The sequence below is a fragment of the Rana temporaria genome, chromosome 2 (assembly GCF_905171775.1).
Source record: "Rana temporaria chromosome 2, aRanTem1.1, whole genome shotgun sequence".
NCBI classification, from domain to species: domain Eukaryota; kingdom Metazoa; phylum Chordata; class Amphibia; order Anura; family Ranidae; genus Rana; species Rana temporaria.
The window spans coordinates 59,645,550-59,666,882 of NC_053490.1; the positions used below are offsets into that span (position 1 = coordinate 59,645,550).

General features: G+C 43.3%; 1 protein-coding gene across 1 annotated transcript in view; it reads right to left on the bottom strand.

The window, feature by feature from the left end:
- Positions 1 to 4,954, bottom strand: part of MSANTD4 (Myb/SANT DNA binding domain containing 4 with coiled-coils) — a 36,050-nt gene extending 31,096 nt beyond the window's left edge. Inside the window, exon 1 of the mRNA XM_040340239.1 lies at positions 4,769 to 4,954. The gene's annotated coding sequence lies outside the window, so the exon portion shown is untranslated. The remainder of the gene's footprint in view (positions 1 to 4,768) is intronic.
- Positions 4,955 to 21,333: the final 16,379 nt, after the last annotated feature.

The following is a 21,333-nucleotide window of genomic DNA, read 5'->3' on the forward strand; positions in this document are numbered from 1 at the left end:
GTTGCTATGGGCTACTGTGTGTTTCTACGCGTTACTAAGTGTTACTATGGACTATTATGTATTGTTATGGGTTACTGTGTGTTTCTGTGGGCTACCATGTGTTGCTATGGGTTACTAAGCATTACTATGGACTACTATGTATTGTTGTGGGCTACCATGTGTTGCTATGGGTTACTATGGACTACTTTATATTGCTATGGGTTACTATGTGTTGCTGTAGGCTACCATGTATTACTATAGACTATTATGTATTGCTGTGGTCTACCATGTGCTGCTACGAGTTACTATGGACTACTATATATTTCTATGGGCTACCATGTGTTGCTATGAGCTATTAGGTCTTAAAGGGTCACTAAAGGAATTTTTTTTTTTTGCTGAAATGACTGTTTACAGAGTATAGAGACATAAAAGTAGACTGATTCCTTTTAAAAATGATTACAAATAGATTAAATTCTATCATATAATGTGCCTCTAGTTTCACTTTCGGTTTTAAACTGGTTTCATGTTTATGTGAAGTAAAGAGACACACAGAACAAAAACAAACAAATCCAGGGCAGTGTTTTGTTTTTAAAATGAATCTGATTGGTTCTGAGGAGTTTTAGACACACAGCTTAGACCACAGTGAGAAGCTCCCATAAGTTTTTTCATAAGGAGCCACACAAGCAGGAAGTGTGGAGATCACAGCAGAATTACAGCAACTTCAAAGCAAAAACAAACAATGAGGACATGAAACCAGTACTGCAGTAAGGTAAAGGAAGCAATTTAGCTAAAAAAAATGTTTCCTTTAGTGATCCTTTAATATGGACTACTATGTATTGCTACAGCTTATTATGCATTGCTGTGGGCTACAATGTGTTTCTATGGGTTACTAGGTGTTACTATGGACTACTATGTATTATGGGTTACAATGTGTTGCTGTGGGCTACCATGTGTTGCTATGGGTAATTAAGCATTACTATGGATGGACTACTGTGCATTGCTATGGGTTACCATGTGTTGCTATGGGTTACTAGGTGTTGCTATGGACTAATTTGTATTGCTATGGGTTACTATGGGCTACCATATGTTGCTATGGGTTATTAAGCATTACTATGGACTACTGTGCATTGCTATGGGTTACAATGTGTTGCTATGAACTATTTTGTATTGCTATGGACTAGTATGTGTTGTTGTGGGCTACCATGTGTTGCTATGGGTTTCTATGTGTTGCTGTGGGCTACCATGTGTTGCTATGGGTTACTATAAACTACTATGTATTGCTATTGGCTATTATGTGTTGCAGTGGACTACCGTTACCATGAACTAATATGCATTGCTATGGGCTACCATGTGTTACTATGGGTTACTACGAGGGGGGGGGGGATTTCCTAAAACTGGAGCACTCAGCATCTGATGCCGCTGTCCATGGTAGTCATTCAGCTTCTAACTTCAGCTGGCTCAATTAAGCCCTGACAAAAAAAATGGAAGTCGATTGGTTTCTATGCAGAACTGCACCAGATTTTGCACACTCCAGGTTTAGTAAATCTTCCCTAAGGGTCCTTTCACACCAGCGGATCGTTCGTCCGTTCATTACAAGTCCGTTAACGCACTTGTAATGAATCCCTATGGGAACGCGTCCGTTAGCGGATGGAGCATCCGCTAGCGTCCGCGTCAGTCGGGATCTGCTTTTCCGAACTGAAGAAACCCTATTTTTCTTCCGTTCGGCGTAACGGACCGGATGCAGACGGACAGACGGTCCGTCTGCATCCGGTCCCCCATAGGGGACAGCGGAGCAGAGACAGGGCGGTCCCTGCACTGTGTGGACACATGGAGCGGACCCAGAAACGGTCCGCTCCGTGTGAAAGAGCCCTTAGTGTTGCTATGGTTTACTGCGCTTTGCTTTATGGGCAATGGGTCCAGGTGAAAATTTTAAAAGCACAATTAGGAGCCAATACAACCTGCAGACTTCAAAGCATTGCATGTGATCTGCGACATTGTGTAACGCAATATGTGTGGGGTTATGCAAGCTACAGGGTGTAAACTGAAGTGTTCATGCAAAAATGTAAATCAGTGTGCAGCCCTCCGATTGCCTTCTACATGGGGATGTGGTAACGCATGTTCTGCACAGCTCTGCATCTAAGTTCTGTATGTTGCTATGGGTTACTTAGTGTTGCTAACAGTAATTAACTTGCTATAGGTTACTATGTGTTGCTATGGGTTACTGCTCTTTGCTTTATAGGCAATACATCCAGCAAGGAGTCAATACAACCTGCAGCCTGCATGTGATCTGCAACATTGTGTAAATAATATGTATGAGATAATGTAATGTAAAGCTCCAAGGTGCAGACTGAGTTGTGCATGCGATATAAAGCAGTGTGCAATCCTCTGATGATTGACCTCTACATAGGGGTGTCAGGCATAGCTGTGTATTTTCTGCTGTGTGTTGCTATGGGTTACTAGAGCTTACTATGTGCTGTAATGGGTTACTGCTCTTTGCTTTATGGGCAATATATCCAGCAAGGAGTCAATACAACCTGCAGACTGCATGTGATGTTGTGTAAAGGCCCGTACACATTCAGAAAATCGCACAAAAAATACCTCTTTCCAAGCGATCGTACAATAATCTGATTGTTAGTACGCAGCTTTCGTCCGAAATTTTCCAAAGGGACAAGATCGTACAATGTTCGTTTAATCAGCCCAGTTCTCATCAGAAAATACAATACAAATCACTTCCGAATTTTTATTCTGTCATACAAGAATTTTCGTACTTCAGTAACCTATTTGTTTTCGATATGGAGACAAGCATGCAAAAAAATACGAGCGATCATTTGTTCGATAATCTCAGTGAGTGTAATAAGCTTCAAGCAACATGTATGGGGCAGTGCAATGTAAAGCTACAGGGTGCAGACGGAGTTGTACATGCAATGTGTAGCCTTTTGATGGTTGCCTTCTACATGGGGTGTGGTAAAGCTATGTCAAATATAGTTGTGCATGTTCTGTTGGGTTACAGTGTGTGTTGCTATGGGTTAATAATTGTCCCCTATGGGTAATATGTGCAGCAATGGGTTACTAAGTGCTACTAGGGCTTACTATGTGTTGCTATGGGTTACTGCTCTTTGCCTTATAGGCAATACATCCATCCAGGAGCAGTGCATGTTCTGCTAAGTTACTATGTGTTGCTATGGCTTGCTATAAGTTACTATATATCGCTTTGGGTTACTGCTCTTTGCCTTATAGGCAATACATCCAGCCAGGAGCAGTGCATGTTCTGCTAAGTTACTATGTGTTGCTATGGCTTGCTATAGGTTTCTATATATCGCTATGGGTTACTGCTCTTTGCCTTATGGGCAATACATCCAGCCAGGAGCTGTGCATGTTCTGCTGGGTTACTATGTGTTGCTATGGCTTGCTATAAGTTACTATATATCGCTATGGGTTACTGCTCGTTGCCTTGTAGGCAATACACCCAGCCAGGAGCAGTGCATGTTCTGCTGGGTTACTATGTGTTGCTATGGCTTGTTAAAGGTTACTATATATCGTTATGGGTTACTGTTCTTTGCCTTATAGGCAATACATCCAGCCAGGAGCTGTGCATGTTCTGCTAAGTTACTATGTGTTGCTATGGCTTGCTATAGGTTACTATATATTGCTATGGGTTACTACTCTTTGCCTTATAGGCAATACATCCAGCCAGGAGCTGTGCATGTTCTGCTGGGTTACTATGTGTTGCTATGGGTTACTAAATGTTGCTATGGCTTGCTATAGCTTACTATATATCGCTATGGGTTACTGCTCTTTGCCTTATGGGCAATACATCCAGCCAGGAGCCAATACAACCTGCAGACTGCAAGTGATCAGCAACATTGTGTACAGCAACATGTATGGGACAATGCAATGTACAGCTAGAGGGTGCAGACTGGGTTGTGCATGCAACGTAAAGCAATGTGATGATTGTCTTCTACATGGGGGTGTAGTAATGCATGTCAGGCATAGCTTTGCATGTTCTGCTGGGTTACTATGGGTTAAGTGTTCCTATAGGGTACAATGTGTTGCTATGGGTTACTGCTCTTTGCCTTATGGGTACTACATCCAGGTGAAAATAGTAAGATGCACAGCTAAGAGTCAATACAACTGGCAGACTGTAAATCAACAGTATGCAAATGTCTGCACCTGAATGTGATCTGCAACATTGTGTAAAGCCGGGTGTATGGCATAATGCAATGTAAAGGTGCATGATGTAGTCTGAATTGTGCATGCAATGTAATGCAGAGTGCACTCCTCTGATTGCCCTCTATATGGGGGTGTAGTAATGCATGTCTGGCACAGCTGTGTAGATTCTGCTGGGTTACTATGAGTTGTGTTCCTATAGGTTAGCATGTGTTGCTTTGGGTTACTAAAGGTTAGCATGTGTTGCTATGGGTCACTGCTCTCTGCCTTATGGGCACTACATCCAGGTGCAAATAATAAAAGGCAGAGCCAGGAGCCAATACAGCCTGCAGAGTGTACATATGTCTGCACCAGTGTGTAAAGACAGGTGTATGGACAATGCAATGTGTGGTACATGGTCCATGCAGTGTGTGTTCCTCCTCTCCATGGCAGTGCAGTGTAACATGTTGTGCTGTGCTCAGCCCTCCCTACACTCACTTGTAGCCCAGACATGATCACTTTGCAGGGCAGGCAAGATGGCGGTATGGAGCTGAGGGAGAGCCAGGCCGGGCTGTGTGAGGGGAGCCCGGGCACAGGAGCTCCCTGCAGCTTGCAGCGTGCAGTAGACGAGGGTGGCTCTTACCTGCTGCAGTGGCTGCACGGCCCCCCTGGAGACCGCAGTGCGCTGAGTACAGACAGTCCCTCGGGCATCCAGGGATGCCCAACCCCAGAGAATGGCACAGGGAAGGGGGGGCACACTGCTAGCTAGGCACCGGAGCTGGCAGACACAAGAAGGAGGAGGCTGCAGCAGCAACACTGGGGAGAGGAGAGGGGAGGGAGGGAGACTGGCTGCACTGACATACAGGAGGAGGAGGAAGGGCAGACCTCTACTACAAGGAGGGAGAGAAGAGAAGCAGCCTGTGTGTAGAGGAGACACAAAGGAGGCGGCTCTGTGTGTACTGAGGATGCTGAATGCTGATGGCTCTGACAGGAACACTGCTACTCTGTGCCAGCCTGCCAGGACACACTCCGTTCCTACACCGTGCCCAGCATGAAGCCCTACTACCTCATTGTACACCCTCTGTGCCAGCCTGCACAGTATACACTCCATTCCTACACAGTGCCCAGCATGAAGCCCTACTACCTCATTCATTGTACACCCTCTGTGCCAGCCTGCCCAGAATACACACCATTCCTACACAGTGCCCAGCATGAAGCCCTACTACCTCATTGTACACCCTCTGTGCCAGCCTGCCCAGTACACACTCCATTCCTACACAGTGCCCAGCATGAAGCCCTACTACCTCATTGTACACCCTCTGTGCCAGCCTGCCCAGAATACACTCCATTCCTACACAGTGCCCAGCATGAAGCCCTACTACCTCATTGTACACCCTCTGTGCCAGCCTGCCCAGTACACACTCCATTCCTGCACAGTGCCCAGCATGAAGCCTTACTACCTCATTCATTGTACACCCCTCTGTGCCAGCCTGCCCAGAATACACTCCATTCCTACACAGTGCCCAGCATGAAGCCCTACTACCTCATTGTACACCCTCTGTGCCAGCCTGCCCAGTACACACTCCATTCCTGCACAGTGCCCAGCATGAAGCCCTACTACCTCATTGTACACCCTCTGTGCCAGCCTGCCCAGTACACACTCCATTCCTGCACAGTGCCCAGCATGAAGCCCTACTACCTCATTCATTGTACACCCTCTGTGCCAGCCTGCCCAGAATACACTCCATTCCTACACAGTACCCAGCATGAAGCCCTACTACCTCATTCATTGTACACCCTCTGTGCCAGCCTGCCCAGTACACACTCCATTCCTACACAGTGCCCAGCATGAAGCCCTACTACCTCACTGTACACCCTCTGTGCCAGCATGCCCAGTACACGCTCCATTCCTACACAGTGCCCAGCATGAAGCCCTACTACCTCACTGTACACCCTCTGTGCCAGCATGCCCAGTACACACTCCATTCCTGCACAGTGCCCAGCATGAAGCCCTACTACCTCATTGTACACCCTCTGTGCCAGCCTGCCCAGTATACACTCCATTCCTACACAGTGCCCAGCATGAAGCCCTACTACAACCTCATTGTACACCCTCTGTGCCAGCCTGCCCAGTACACACTCCATTCCTACACAGTGCCCAGCATGAAGCCCTACTACCTCATTGTACACCCTATGTGCCAGCCTGCCCAGTACACGCTCCATTCCTACACAGTGCCCAGAATGAAGCCCTACTACCTCATTGTACATCCTCTGTGCCAGCCTTCCCAGTATACACTCCATTCCTACACAGTGCCCAGCATGAAGCCCTATTGCCTCATTGTACACCCTCTGTGCCAGTCTGCCCAGTAGGAATGAGCCGAACACCACCCCCGTTCGATTCGCACCAGAACCTTCGAACGGACCGATCGTTCGTGCAAACTTTAGAACCCCATTGAAGTCTATGGGACTCGAACGTTCGAAATCAAAAGTGCTAATTTTAAAGGCTAATATACCAATTTATTGTTGTAAAACAGGTTTGAGGACCGGGTCTTGCCCCAGGGAACATGTATCAATGGAAAAAAAAGTTTTAAAAACTGACTTTTTTCGGGAGCAGTGATTTTCATGATGCTAAAAGTGAAAAAAAAATTGAAAAATTCCTTTAAAGCGGAGCTCCACCCTAAAGTGGAACTCCCGCTGATCGGAACCCTCCCCCCTCCGGTGTCACATTTGACACCTTTCAGGGGGAGGGGGGTGCAGATACCTGTCTAAAGACAGGTATTTGCACCCACTTCCGGGCACACAGTCTCGGGCAGACTGCGGGCAGGACGTCACCTCCCGTCCTCCCCCTGTTGTGCTCTGGGAACCCTCGGCTGCCAGAGCACAGCGGGAGCCAATCAGCAGGCGCAGCGCAACTTGTGCATGCGCCGTAGGGAACCGGGTAGTGAAGCCGGGGCGCTTCACTTCCTGGTTCCCTCACTGAGGATGGCGGGGGGGCGGCAGAGTGACGAGCGATCTGTCGTCCTCTGCTGCGGACGGCGCTGGACTCCAGGACAGGTAAGTGTCCTAATATTAAAAGTCAGCAGCTGCAGTATTTGTAGCTGCTGGCATTTATTTTTTTCATGGCACATCCGCTTTAAATATCGTACCTGCTGGGTGTCTATCATATGTCTGTGAGGTGGCACGTGTTTAGAATTGTTCCTGTACAGAATTACATTACTATAAGAAAAAAGTCATTTAAAACTGCTTGTGGCTTTAATGTAATGTCTGGTCCCTGCAATATGGATGAAAATCATTGAGAAAAATAGCATGGGTCCCCTCCCCCCAGGTCATTACCAGCCTCTTTGGCCCTATATACTTTGAACAGCCGTATACAGGCGGTGCACACAAGACAGGGACTGTAGGTTTGTTGTTAAGTAGAATCTGTTTGTAATTTTGAACTAGTACTTTTTTAAAGTGTAGCTTCAGCCATAAAATCTATTTTTAAGCTTTTTGGAAAACATAGAGACAGTACACCAAGTGAAAATACTTGCTGATACCACTGCCTGTGGTATTAATATGACAGCAACAGCAATTGTATTCACGTGGCTTTAGGTGCACACTGTGCAGAGGACGCAGTACACCATGTGAAAATACTTGCTGATCAGCCACTGCCTGTGGAATTAATACAACAACAACAGCAATTGTATTCACATGGCTTTAGGTGCACACTGTGCAGAGGAAACAGTACACCAAGTGAAAATACTTGCAGATCCCTGCCTGTGGTATTACTATGAGAACACCATCAAATGTATTGACGTAGCTTTAGGTGCACACTGTGCAGAGGACAAAGTACACCAAGTGAAAATACTTGCTGATCAGCCACTGCCTGTGGTATTAATATGACAACAACAGTAATTGTATTCACGTGGCTTTAGGTGCACACCGTGCAGAGGACACAGTACACCAAGTGAAAATACTTGCTGATCAGCCACTGCCTGTGGAATTAATACGACAACAACAGCAATTGTATTCACGTGGCTTTAGGTGCACACTGTGCAGAAGACACAGTACACCAAGTGAAAATACTTGCTGATCAGCCACTGCCTGTGGTATAAATATAACAACAACAGCAATTGTATTCACGTGGCTTTAGATGCACACTGTGCAGAGGACACAGTACACCAAGTGAAAATACTTGCTGATCAGCCACTGCCTGTGGTATTAATATGACAACAACAGCAATTGTATTCACGTAGCTTTAGGTGCACACTGTGCAGAGGACGCAGTACACCAAGTGAAAATACTTGCTGATCAGCCACTGCCTGTGGTATTAATATGAAAACAACAGAAATTGTATTCATGTGGCTTTAGGCGCACACTGTGCAGAGGACACAGTACACCAAGTGAAAATACTTGCTGATCAGCCACTGCCTGTGGTATTAATATGACAACAACAGCAATTGTCTTCACGTTGCTTTAGGTGCACACTGTGCAGAGGACACAGTACACCAAGTGAAAATACTTGCTGATCAGCCACTGCCTGTGGAATTAATACGACAACAGCAATTGTATTCACGTGGCTTTAGGTGCACACTGTGCAGAAGACACAGTACACCAAGTGAAAATACTTGCTGATCATCCACTGCCTGTGGTATTAATATGAGAACACCAGCAATTGTATTCACGTGGCTTTAGATGCACACTGTGCAGAGGACACAGTACACTATAAGAAAAAAGTCATTTAAAACTGCTTGTGGCTTTAATGTAATGTCTGGTCCCTGCAATATGGATGAAAATCATTGAGAAAAATAGCATGGGTCCCCCCCCCCGCCCCCCAGGTCATTACCAGCCTCTTTGGCCCTATATACTTTGAACAGCTGTATACAGGCGGTGCAAACAAGACAGGGACTGTAGGTTTGTTGTTAAGTAGAATCTGTTTGTAATTTTGAACTAGTACTTTTTTAAAGTGTAGCTTCAGCCATAAAATCTATTTTTAAGCTTTTTGGAAAACATAGAGACAGTACACCAAGTGAAAATACTTGCTGATCAGCCACTGCCTGTGGTATTAATATGACAGCAACAGCAATTGTATTCACGTGGCTTTAGGTGCACACTGTGCAGAGGACGCAGTACACCATGTGAAAATACTTGCTGATCAGCCACTGCCTGTGGAATTAATACGACAACAACAGCAATTGTATTCACATGGCTTTAGGTGCACACTGTGCAGAGGAAACAGTACACCAAGTGAAAATACTTGCAGATCCCTGCCTATGGTATTACTATGAGAACACCATCAAATGTATTGACGTAGCTTTAGGTGCACACTGTGCAGAGGACAAAGTACACCAAGTGAAAATACTTGCTGATCAGCCACTGCCTGTGGTATTAATATGACAACAACAGTAATTGTATTCACGTGGCTTTAGGTGCACACCGTGCAGAGGACACAGTACACCAAGTGAAAATACTTGCTGATCAGCCACTGCCTGTGGAATTAATACGACAACAACAGCAATTGTATTCACGTGGCTTTAGGTGCACACTGTGCAGAAGACACAGTACACCAAGTGAAAATACTTGCTGATCAGCCACTGCCTGTGGTATAAATATAACAACAACAGCAATTGTATTCACGTGGCTTTAGATGCACACTGTGCAGAGGACACAGTACACCAAGTGAAAATACTTGCTGATCAGTCACTGCCTGTGGTATTAATATGAGCACACCAGCAAATGTATTGACGTAGCTTTAGGTGCACACTGTGCAGAGGACACAGTACACCAAGTGAAAATACTTGCTGAACAGCCACTGCCTGTGGTATTAATATGACAACAACAGCAATTGTATTCACGTAGCTTTAGGTGCACACTGTGCAGAGGATGCAGTACACCAAGTGAAAATACTTGCTGATCAGCCACTGCCTGTGGTATTAATATGAAAACAACAGAAATTGTATTCATGTGGCTTTAGGCGCACACTGTGCAGAGGACACAGTACACCAAGTGAAAATACTTGCTGATCAGCCACTGCCTGTGGTATTAATATGACAACAACAGCAATTGTCTTCACGTTGCTTTAGGTGCACACTGTGCAGAGGACACAGTACACCAAGTGAAAATACTTGCTGATCAGCCACTGCCTGTGGAATTAATACGACAACAGCAATTGTATTCACGTGGCTTTAGGTGCACACTGTGCAGAAGACACAGTACACCAAGTGAAAATACTTGCTGATCATCCACTGCCTGTGGTATTAATATGAGAACACCAGCAATTGTTTTCACGTGGCTTTAGATGCACACTGTGCAGAGGACACAGTACACTATAAGAAAAAAGTCATTTAAAACTGCTTGTGGCTTTAATGTAATGTCTGGTCCCTGCAATATGGATGAAAATCATTGAGAAAAATAGCATGGGTCCCCCCCCCCGCCCCCCAGGTCATTACCAGCCTCTTTGGCCCTATATACTTTGAACAGCTGTATACAGGCGGTGCAAACAAGACAGGGACTGTAGGTTTGTTGTTAAGTAGAATCTGTTTGTAATTTTGAACTAGTACTTTTTTAAAGTGTAGCTTCAGCCATAAAATCTATTTTTAAGCTTTTTGGAAAACATAGAGACAGTACACCAAGTGAAAATACTTGCTGATCAGCCACTGCCTATGGTATTAATATGACAGCAACAGCAATTGTATTCACGTGGCTTTAGGTGCACACTGTGCAGAGGACGCAGTACACCATGTGAAAATACTTGCTGATCAGCCACTGCCTGTGGAATTAATACGACAACAACAGCAATTGTATTCACATGGCTTTAGGTGCACACTGTGCAGAGGAAACAGTACACCAAGTGAAAATACTTGCAGATCCCTGCCTGTGGTATTACTATGAGAACACCATCAAATGTATTGACGTAGCTTTAGGTGCACACTGTGCAGAGGACAAAGTACACCAAGTGAAAATACTTGCTGATCAGCCACTGCCTGTGGTATTAATATGACAACAACAGTAATTGTATTCACGTGGCTTTAGGTGCACACCATGCAGAGGACACAGTACACCAAGTGAAAATACTTGCTGATCAGCCACTGCCTGTGGAATTAATACGACAACAACAGCAATTGTATTCACGTGGCTTTAGGTGCACACTGTGCAGAAGACACAGTACACCAAGTGAAAATACTTGCTGATCAGCCACTGCCTGTGGTATAGATATAACAACAACAGCAATTGTATTCACGTGGCTTTAGATGCACACTGTGCAGAGGACACAGTACACCAAGTGAAAATACTTGCTGATCAGTCACTGCCTGTGGTATTAATATGAGCACACCAACAAATGTATTGACGTAGCTTTAGGTGCACACTGTGCAGAGGACACAGTACACCAAGTGAAAATACTTGCTGAACAGCCACTGCCTGTGGTATTAATATGACAACAACAGCAATTGTATTCACGTAGCTTTAGGTGCACACTGTGCAGAGGACGCAGTACACCAAGTGAAAATACTTGCTGATCAGCCACTGCCTGTGGTATTAACATGAAAACAACAGCAATTGTATTCACGTGGCTTTAGGCGCACACTGTGCAGAGGACACAGTACACCAATTGAAAATACTTGCTGATCAGCCACTGCCTGTGGTATTAATATGACAACAACAGCAATTGTATTCACGTTGCTTTAGGTGCACACTGTGCAGAGGACACAGTACACCAAGTGAAAATACTTGCTGATCAGCCACTGCCTGTGGAATTAATACGACAACAGCAATTGTATTCACGTGGCTTTAGGTGCACACTGTGCAGAAGACACAGTACACCAAGTGAAAATACTTGCTGATCATCCACTGCCTGTGGTATTAATATGAGAACACCAGCAATTGTATTCACGTGGCTTTAGATGCACACTGTGCAGAGGACACAGTACACTATAAGAAAAAAGTCATTTAAAACTGCTTGTGGCTTTAATGTAATGTCTGGTCCCTGCAATATGGATGAAAATCATTGAGAAAAATAGCATGGGTCCCCCCCCCGCCCCCCAGGTCATTACCAGCCTCTTTGGCCCTATATACTTTGAACAGCTGTATACAGGTGGTGCAAACAAGACAGGGACTGTAGGTTTGTTGTTAAGTAGAATCTGTTTGTAATTTTGAACTAGTACTTTTTTAAAGTGTAGCTTCAGCCATAAAATCTATTTTTAAGCTTTTTGGAAAACATAGAGACAGTACACCAAGTGAAAATACTTGCTGATAACACTGCCTGTGGTATTAATATGACAGCAACAGCAATTTTATTCACGTGGCTTTAGGTGCACACTGTGCAGAGGACGCAGTACACCATGTGAAAATACTTGCTGATCAGCCACTGCCTGTGGAATTAATACGACAACAACAGCAATTGTATTCACATGGCTTTAGGTGCACACTGTGCAGAGGAAACAGTACACCAAGTGAAAATACTTGCAGATCCCTGCCTGTGGTATTACTATGAGAACACCATCAAATGTATTGACGTAGCTTTAGGTGCACACTGTGCAGAGGACAAAGTACACCAAGTGAAAATACTTGCTGATCAGCCACTGCCTGTGGTATTAATATGACAACAACAGTAATTGTATTCACGTGGCTTTAGGTGCACACCGTGCAGAGGACACAGTACACCAAGTGAAAATACTTGCTGATCAGCCACTGCCTGTGGAATTAATACGACAACAACAGCAATTGTATTCACGTGGCTTTAGCTGCACACTGTGCAGAAGACACAGTACACCAAGTGAAAATACTTGCTGATCAGCCACTGCCTGTGGTATAAATATAACAACAACAGCAATTGTATTCACGTGGCTTTAGATGCACACTGTGCAGAGGACACAGTACACCAAGTGAAAATACTTGCTGATCAGTCACTGCCTGTGGTATTAATATGACAACAACAGCAAATGTATTGACGTAGCTTTAGGTGCACACTGTGCAGAGGACACAGTACACCAAGTGAAAATACTTGCTGATCAGCCACTGCCTGTGGTATTAATATGAAAACAACAGCAATTGTATTCACGTGGCTTTAGGCGCACACTGTGCAGAGGACACAGTACACCAAGTGAAAATACTTGCTGATCAGCCACTGCCTGTGGTATTAATATGACAACAACAGCAATTGTATTCACGTGGCTTTAGGTGCACACTGTGCAGAGGACACAGTACACCAAGTGAAAATACTTGCTGATCAGCCACTGCCTGTGGTATTAATATGAAAACAACAGCAATTGTATTCACGTGGCTTTAGGCGCACACTGTGCAGAGGACACAGTACACCAAGTGAAAATACTTGCTGATCAGCCACTGCCTGTGGAATTAATACGACAACAGCAATTGTATTCACGTGGCTTTAGGTGCACACTGTGCAGAAGACACAGTACACCAAGTGAAAATACTTGCTGATCAGCCATTGCCTGTGGTATTAATATGACAACAACAGCAATTGTATTCACGTAGCTTTAGGTGCACACTGTGCAGAGGACACAGTACACCAAGTGAAAATACTTGCTGATCAGCCACTGCCTGTGGTATTAATATGAAAACAACAGCAATTGTATTCACGTGGCTTTAGGCGCACACTGTGCAGAGGACACAGTACACCAAGTGAAAATACTTGCTGATCAACCACTGCCTGTGGTATTAATATGACAACAACAGCAATTGTATTCACGTAGCTTTAGGTGCACACTGTGCAGAGGACACAGTACACCAAGTGAAAATACTTGCTGATCGGCCACTGCCTGTGGAATTAATACAACAACAGCAATTGTATTCACGTGGCTTTAGGTGCACACTGTGCAGAAGACACAGTACACCAAGTGAAAATACTTGCTGATCACCCACTGCCTGTGGTATTAATATGAGAACACCAGCAATTGTATTCACGTGGCTTTAGGTGCACACTGTGCAGAGGACACAGTACACGAAGTCAAAATACTTGCTGATCAGCCACTGCCTGTGGTATTAATATGAGAACACCAGAAAATGTATTGACATAGCTTTAGGTGCACACTGTGCAGAGGACACAGTACACCAAGTGAAAATACTTGCTGATCAGCCACTGCCTGTGGTATTAATATGACAACAGCAATTGTATTCACGTGGCTTTAGGTGAACACTGTGCAGAGGACACAGTACACCAAGTGAAAATACTTGCTGATCAGCCACTGCATGTGGTATTAATATGACAACAACAGCAAATGTATTTGAGTAGCTTTAAGACCCCAAATCCCTCCTTTTCACTTTGTAAAGCAAGTTTGGCTGTTTTGAATACTGTAATTTTTTTTTTCATTTTGTGCCTTCAAGCCTTCTGTAAAATGGAAGTGATGTCATGGCATCGCTCAAGTTACTAGATCCTAGACCCGATCGAAGCAAATTCCGGCTTCGTTCACATCTCCGGACAGCCAGTGGATGTGTCGGCTGGTCGTTCGGGCTTCCGGGTGGGATGGGAGAGCCCGGGCGAGTCGTGGAAGGCAGCAGGGGGGGGGGGCTTGGGGGAGACCCTCCCGCTGCTTGGAATAACAGCTGAGCGTCTTTTTACCTGCAGTGGTTGTTATTCCAAGAAAGCAAACCGCCATCTCTAAAAAATGATATCAGGGTAATGCGTCCAGCTGCAGGGGTCATAGGTTTCCTGCTTTAACAGGAAGTCTGATCACAGCAGCAAAAAAAAAGGGAATTTGATGCAGAATGCAACAGAGATGATTATTTTGCATTAAGAATATATACTTACATTGGATTTGCCATCTTAAAAGCTAATTCCACCTTTTACAAAAAAGAAAAAATATTCTCACCTTAATTTAAAAAAAGAAATATGCATTTATTTTTTTATTTTTTTGCATTGGAGCCTGCAAAACTTTTCACCTGTGATGTACAGGCTCCTGCTGACTCTTCCTTCAACCATAAGTCCATACTGAGGAACAGACCTTCGTTTGTGGAGATGGAGGAAGCAATTAATGGACTACAAGTAGGGTGACATCACCACACTGGTGCTACACTGAGATCTAGGAGTCCCTCTGCCATGGTGAAAGATGGGACTTGTAGTCTTCTCATGTACATATTCCTGTAACTTTTTTGGTGAATAGAGTGTTTTTGGTGAATGTGTGTTTTTGGCTATATAGACTTCAAAACCCCCAAAAAAACACATAAAGAAAAGTATGAAACAAATAAGGCCTCATGCACACATGCCATCCTTTCCCTCCTCTGGACGCCTTTGCTTCTGGCAAGAAAAAAAGCAGCATTAAAAATGCATGTTTTTTCTTTTCTCACATCTGTATCTATAATTGTATCTTGTGTATGTGCACTTTATAAATTGTAAATGCTTTTTGATCAGGCGGCAGCTTTCTCCTTAGACACCTTTTCACCCCGGGCTTTTTTTTGTGTAGGCACCTGTCCTCCGACACTTTTCACCTTTTTCCAACATGGCGGCCACAAACTTTCCTGTTCCTGGCTGTGACGTCATTGGCGCGTGTCCACGCACCCCAAAATGATGTCACATGCAGCCATTTTCCGCATTCAAAGGCCATGGCAGGAGATGTGCGAGTCGCTGCCCCTGATGCCACATCAGGCGGCTCTCTCCCCTCACATTATTTTTATTTTTCATTTTTTATGGTTGAACTGGATGGACTTGTGTCTTTTTTCAACCTGACTAACTATGTAACTATGGGCCAGATCCACAAACGAGATACGACGGCGTATCTCTGTTTCTAACTATACGACTGATTCATAGAATCAGTTACGCATAGCTAACCCTAAGATCCGACAGGTGTAATTGAATTACACTGTCGGATCTTAAGGATGCAATTCTAGGCCGGCCGCTAGGTGGCGAGGCCATTGCGGCCGGCGTAGAATATGCAAATGAAGACTTACGGCGATCCCCGAACGTCCCGAACGGCCCTAGTTCTCTTAAGCCATGGTAAGTATGGCCGTCGTTCCCGCGTCAAAATTTAAACCTCAACGTCGTTTGCGTAAGACGTCCGTGAATGGCGCTGGACGTTGGTGCGACGTCAGTTAGCGCAATGCACGTCGGGTAATTTACCCGACGGAGCATGCGCAGTACGTCCGGCGCGGGAGCGCGCCTAATTTAAATGGGACTCGCCCCATTCGATTGGGCCCGCCTTGCGCCGGACGGATTTAAGTTACACCGCTGCAAATTTCCAGGTAAGTGCTTTGTGGATCGGGCACTAACTTGGAAAAATTGCGGCGGTGTAACTTAAATCGGGGAAAGTTAAGTTGCGCCCGGGCTACGTGGATCTGGCCCTATGTAACTTGTGCTTCATCTTCTAATATAGCATTTTTATTGGATGGACTGCACACATGTGAATTGGTTTTTGGCTATATGAAGGCATGGCCTCAGACCTCGAATCTGCATTTGGCTTTTTACCTTGACCATCCACATGTCTGCTTTCCATCTATACACGTGAGAACAGTTCCCTCATAGGTAAGATTTTTATCCGATGCCCCCTAGTTTATTATTTCCTAGACCATTCATTACTTACAGTATATGGTTCTCATTCAAATTCCTTTTTTGTCATTTATTTCTAGATTTCTTTCACTTACACTATTTGGCAACAAGCTTCATTTTGCTTTGGGGGGTCTTTTACTATTTTGGGTCTATTGATAATACACCACCCTAGGTAAGACTACTAATAATTCAGTATATAAGGATTTTTGACACTGGTTTGTTCAATACCAGTGTATTTTAATTATATAGTTATTTCTCCAGTATTTTCTTTTTCCATTTACATTTTAGGATTTCACATGGTTGTGAAGACCCAGTGATATCCCTTGTGCTCCTACAGGGACTAGTTGAGGGGTGTTTTTCTGTCTTATCCACCTGCTCCAAAAGCATCTTACATGACGTCCCTCCAAAATTGATGAAAAGACGAGAAGAAAACTGGTCAGGTAGGCTGCCAAGAGGCCTACAGCAACATTAACCTGCCTGACGGTATTCCCGAGTCTGACTCGAGGTTAGATTTTCCTGCTGCGAGCGGTAACCCTGAGTCAGACTCGGGCTCGCCTCGCTAGATCCACAGGCACTGTTTACTTACCTTGTCCCTGGATCCAGCGATGCCACCGCGCTGTGTGAGCGAGCGGGACCTCGCTCGATTCACACAGCGTCCTCCTGTGCCGCCGATCTCCGTTCCCTGCGACGTTATGACGCACGGGGACGGAGAACGGCGCCAAATTCAAAAACGTAAACAAACACTTTACATACAGTATACTGTAATCTTATAGATTACAGTACTGTATGTAAAAAAAACACATCCCCCTTGTCCCTAGTGGTCTGACCAGTGCCCTACATGTACTTTTATATAATAAAAACCTTTCTTTCTTTCTGCAAAATGTAGATTGTCCATGGCAAACAAAAGTGTCCCTTTATGTCAAAAATAGTTTTAGATCAGCTAAAAAACAGTGATAATAAATTATAATCACTTGCAGAATTGTGCGATAGCGATTTGTGGGGAAATTCGTCATAAAAAAAAATTAATAATGACAGCGACAATTCTGTAACTGAGCAAATTTCAGTGATTTTGATTTGATTACATTATTGAATAATTTTTATTATAATTATATTATTATTTGTTATAATTATTTATTATATTATAATTTTGTTTTTAAAAAAATGTCATACCCGGAAGGCCTATTAGAATCTTGTTTGGTCAGATTTAAGTGAGTTATTTCTAAAAATTACAGACCTACAATATAAAACGCCAAATTTCCTTGCAAATAATGGTACCGCTTTCAGCATTTTTTTTCTGAAAGAATCATACCGCCAGGGAGGTTAAAGGAGCTGCTGGAATATCTGGCAAGTACTGGCTGTATGGTACATGTGACAACAATCTCCTGTATTCTTCATATGTCTGGGCTATGAGGTAGAGTGGCAAGATGGAAACCTTTTCTTACCAAGAAAAACATCCAAGCCCGGCTAAATTATGTGGGGAAAATGTGTTGTGGTCTGATGAAACCAAGGTTGAACCTTTTGGCCATAATTCCAAAAGATATGTTTGGCACAAAAACGACACTGCCCATCAGCAAAAGAACACCATACCCACAGTAAATCATGGTGGTGGCAGCATCATGCTGTGGGGCTGTTTTTCTTCAGCTAGAACAGGGGCCTTAGTCAAGATTTATGAACAGTTCCAGATACCGGGTCAATATTGGCACAAAACCTTCAGGATTCTGCTAGAAAGCTTAACATGAAGAGGAACTTTTTCTTTCAGCATGACAACAACCCAAATCCAAATCAACAGAAATGGCTTTACCAGAATAAGATTGAAGTTTTGATATGGCCCAACCTGAATCCGATTGAAAATCTGTGGGGTGATCTCTTCACAGGCTGTGCACAGGAGATGCCTTTGCAATCTGACAGATTTGGAGTGTTTTTGCAAAGAACAGTGGGCAAATATTGCCAAGTCAAGATGTGCCATGCTGGTAGACTCATACCCAAAAAGACTGAGTGCTGTAATAAAATAAAAAGGTGCTTCAACAAAGTTGTACAGTTTATAGGTCACATTAAAGGTGGAAAACGTTCTGAAATGATTTATCTTTGTCTCATTTTAACAGGGGTATGTAGACTTTTATACCCACTATATGTATTTTTTGCAGAAATTCTTTTGAACCATCAACCAATGTCAACCCCCTGAGGAAGAGTGCAAACAGTTGAAATGTGTTGTTTTTTTTTGCTGATGGTGTACCTGTTTATTATCTATTTGTGTGGATTGAAGCCTGCATGCTTTATACAGTAATAATATTTTTATCTTCTACACCTTTCTGTATTTGTTTTGTTTTGCTGTACTATATGGTATCTGCTGTTTCAGGGCTCATTTTAATGTTGTCCAATAAAATTATGCAATTTTAGATTTTTTTTGTACATTGTTCATTTTCATACTTTTTTCTTGGTATTGGAAAGTCCCAAATCCTTGCCTTTCTCCACTGATGTGGGTTTGCCCAGGAATATGGTTTACCTTTTGTATCTCTTGACCCTCCCTCTTAGATTGTAAGCTCTAATGAGCAGGGCCCTCTGATTCCTACTGTATCAAATTGTATTGAAATTGTACTGTCTGCCCTCATGTTAAACAAAATGTGGCGTAAAATGTTGGCGCTATATAATCCTGTATAATAGTAATAATACTAGATACTGTGTACGCAGTATTTCAACAATCTCATGTTGGTCTCGTTGACTACACCACATCGCTTATTTAGTTTTTGATAAAATAAAAAACATTTTAAAGTGTATATTTTCATAGTAAAATAATAATAAATATAGAAGTAATATGCACATGCAGTATTCAACATTCTCGATGGGTTTTATTGTTTATATCACACCCCTTATTTAGATTTGGAGGACAAAAAATTTGGTATACATAAGCATAAATTCAACAATTTCTTGTAGGCCTTTTTGGCTAAACCACATCCTTCATTTAGCTTTGGAGGACATAAAACAATTTAAACTTTCTTTTCTCAATTAAAAACTTAAGTTAAACCCATATTTATATGTAAACCCAATCTCTAAAATCGAATATAATCTCAAACATGGTAATGTAAATATGGAAGTCAGTGGAAGTCTCTGTGTGTTGATAGATGAAAAAATAGACCTGAACTATTTTTTGCAATGCAACAAATATGTGTGAACCAGACCTATTGAAAAAATGGGACGCTAAGCAACATGCGTTTTAATGCATCATAATGTGCAAACATTAAAGTGAAAACAAAGATTTTATTAAAAAACAAAACAGAAATTGTTCATAATACAGTTGTGCTCAGCTTTTGAGCAAATTATGTAATTTGGCTAAGGTTTACATCTACTTTACCTATCTGAGACTACAAAAATGGGTCTAATGAATAGTTTTTAAGATTAGTAAATTGTTATTTGTGTTTAAGGATTAAAAACTTATAATTTTGTAAAGACCTATTAACAATATTAAAGAACTTCCAGTTCAGGTTGACCATGAGTTTGTCCCAAACTCTAGCTGTGCGTAGGTCTGAAAAATAATGCAAGTGTAATAGTGTAATGCGAGCTCTATAGCAACCAATTCACAATCATACAATTTCTGGCCTATGAAATGTGGTCAGGTAACTTCAATCATGGGGCTTTTCAAACGTTCCAGTGTCCTACGTAGAAAGATCAGCTTTCTCAGAAGCCTTTTGTCAGTGAGTGTGGAGACATGCAGTAGGGACAGCCGACAATGTTGAGGGACAGCCTAGACACCTTGGGAAAACTCTAATGTCTTTTTAAAATCATATTCCCACACTATCTTTTTCTTTCTAAACACAGTGGGCCAGATCCACGTAGCGTGGCGTAATTTTAGGCAGGCGTAGCGTATCGTAGTTACGCTACGCCGCAGCTACTTTGAGAGGCAAGTGCTGTATTTACAAAGCACTTGCCTCTAAAGTTACGGCGGCGTAGCGTAAATTTCCGGGCGTAAGGGCGCGGAATTCAAATGATGAACAGGGGGGCGTGTTTTATGTAAAATAAGCTTGACCCCACGTAAATTACGCTTTTTTTGTACGGCGCATGCTCAGTATCACATCGAATTTTCAAATTAAATTAAGCCCGCTCAATGCCTAGACTACGCAAAGCCCTATTCGTGAACGTTTTAAGCAAACAACGTAAACGACGGAAAATGTGACGCTGGCCCTACGTCCATACTTAACATTGTGTACGCCTCATAGAGCAGGGGTAACGTTACGCCGAAAAAAGCCTTACGTAAACGACGTAAAAAAATGCGCCGGGCAGACGTACGTTTGTGGATTGGCGTATCTAGCTAATTTGCATACTCGACGCGGAAATCAACGGAAGCGCCACCTAGCGGCCAGCGTAAATATGCACCTTAGATCCGACGGCGTACTAAGACATACGTCAGTCGGATCTAGCCCAGCTTCAGGCGTATCTTGTTTTGTGGATACAAAACAAAGATACGCCAGAGCATCCTAGAAGTTACGCGGCGTATCAATAGATACGCCGACGTAACTTCTTCGTGGATCTGGGCCAAAGTATTTTAAGTAAAAATACTGAAAATGTAAAGGTCCAGTCCTCCCAAAAGTTACATTTTAATCTTAGATACTCTAGAAGAGTTACTATGATTTCCACAATAGCTGCCAACTTGGTAATTTTTGGGTTTTCTTCAAATCTTCTGGTGTTCTGGCACTTGCTGTTGATTTCTTGATAATATAAAATACATTTATTAGCTA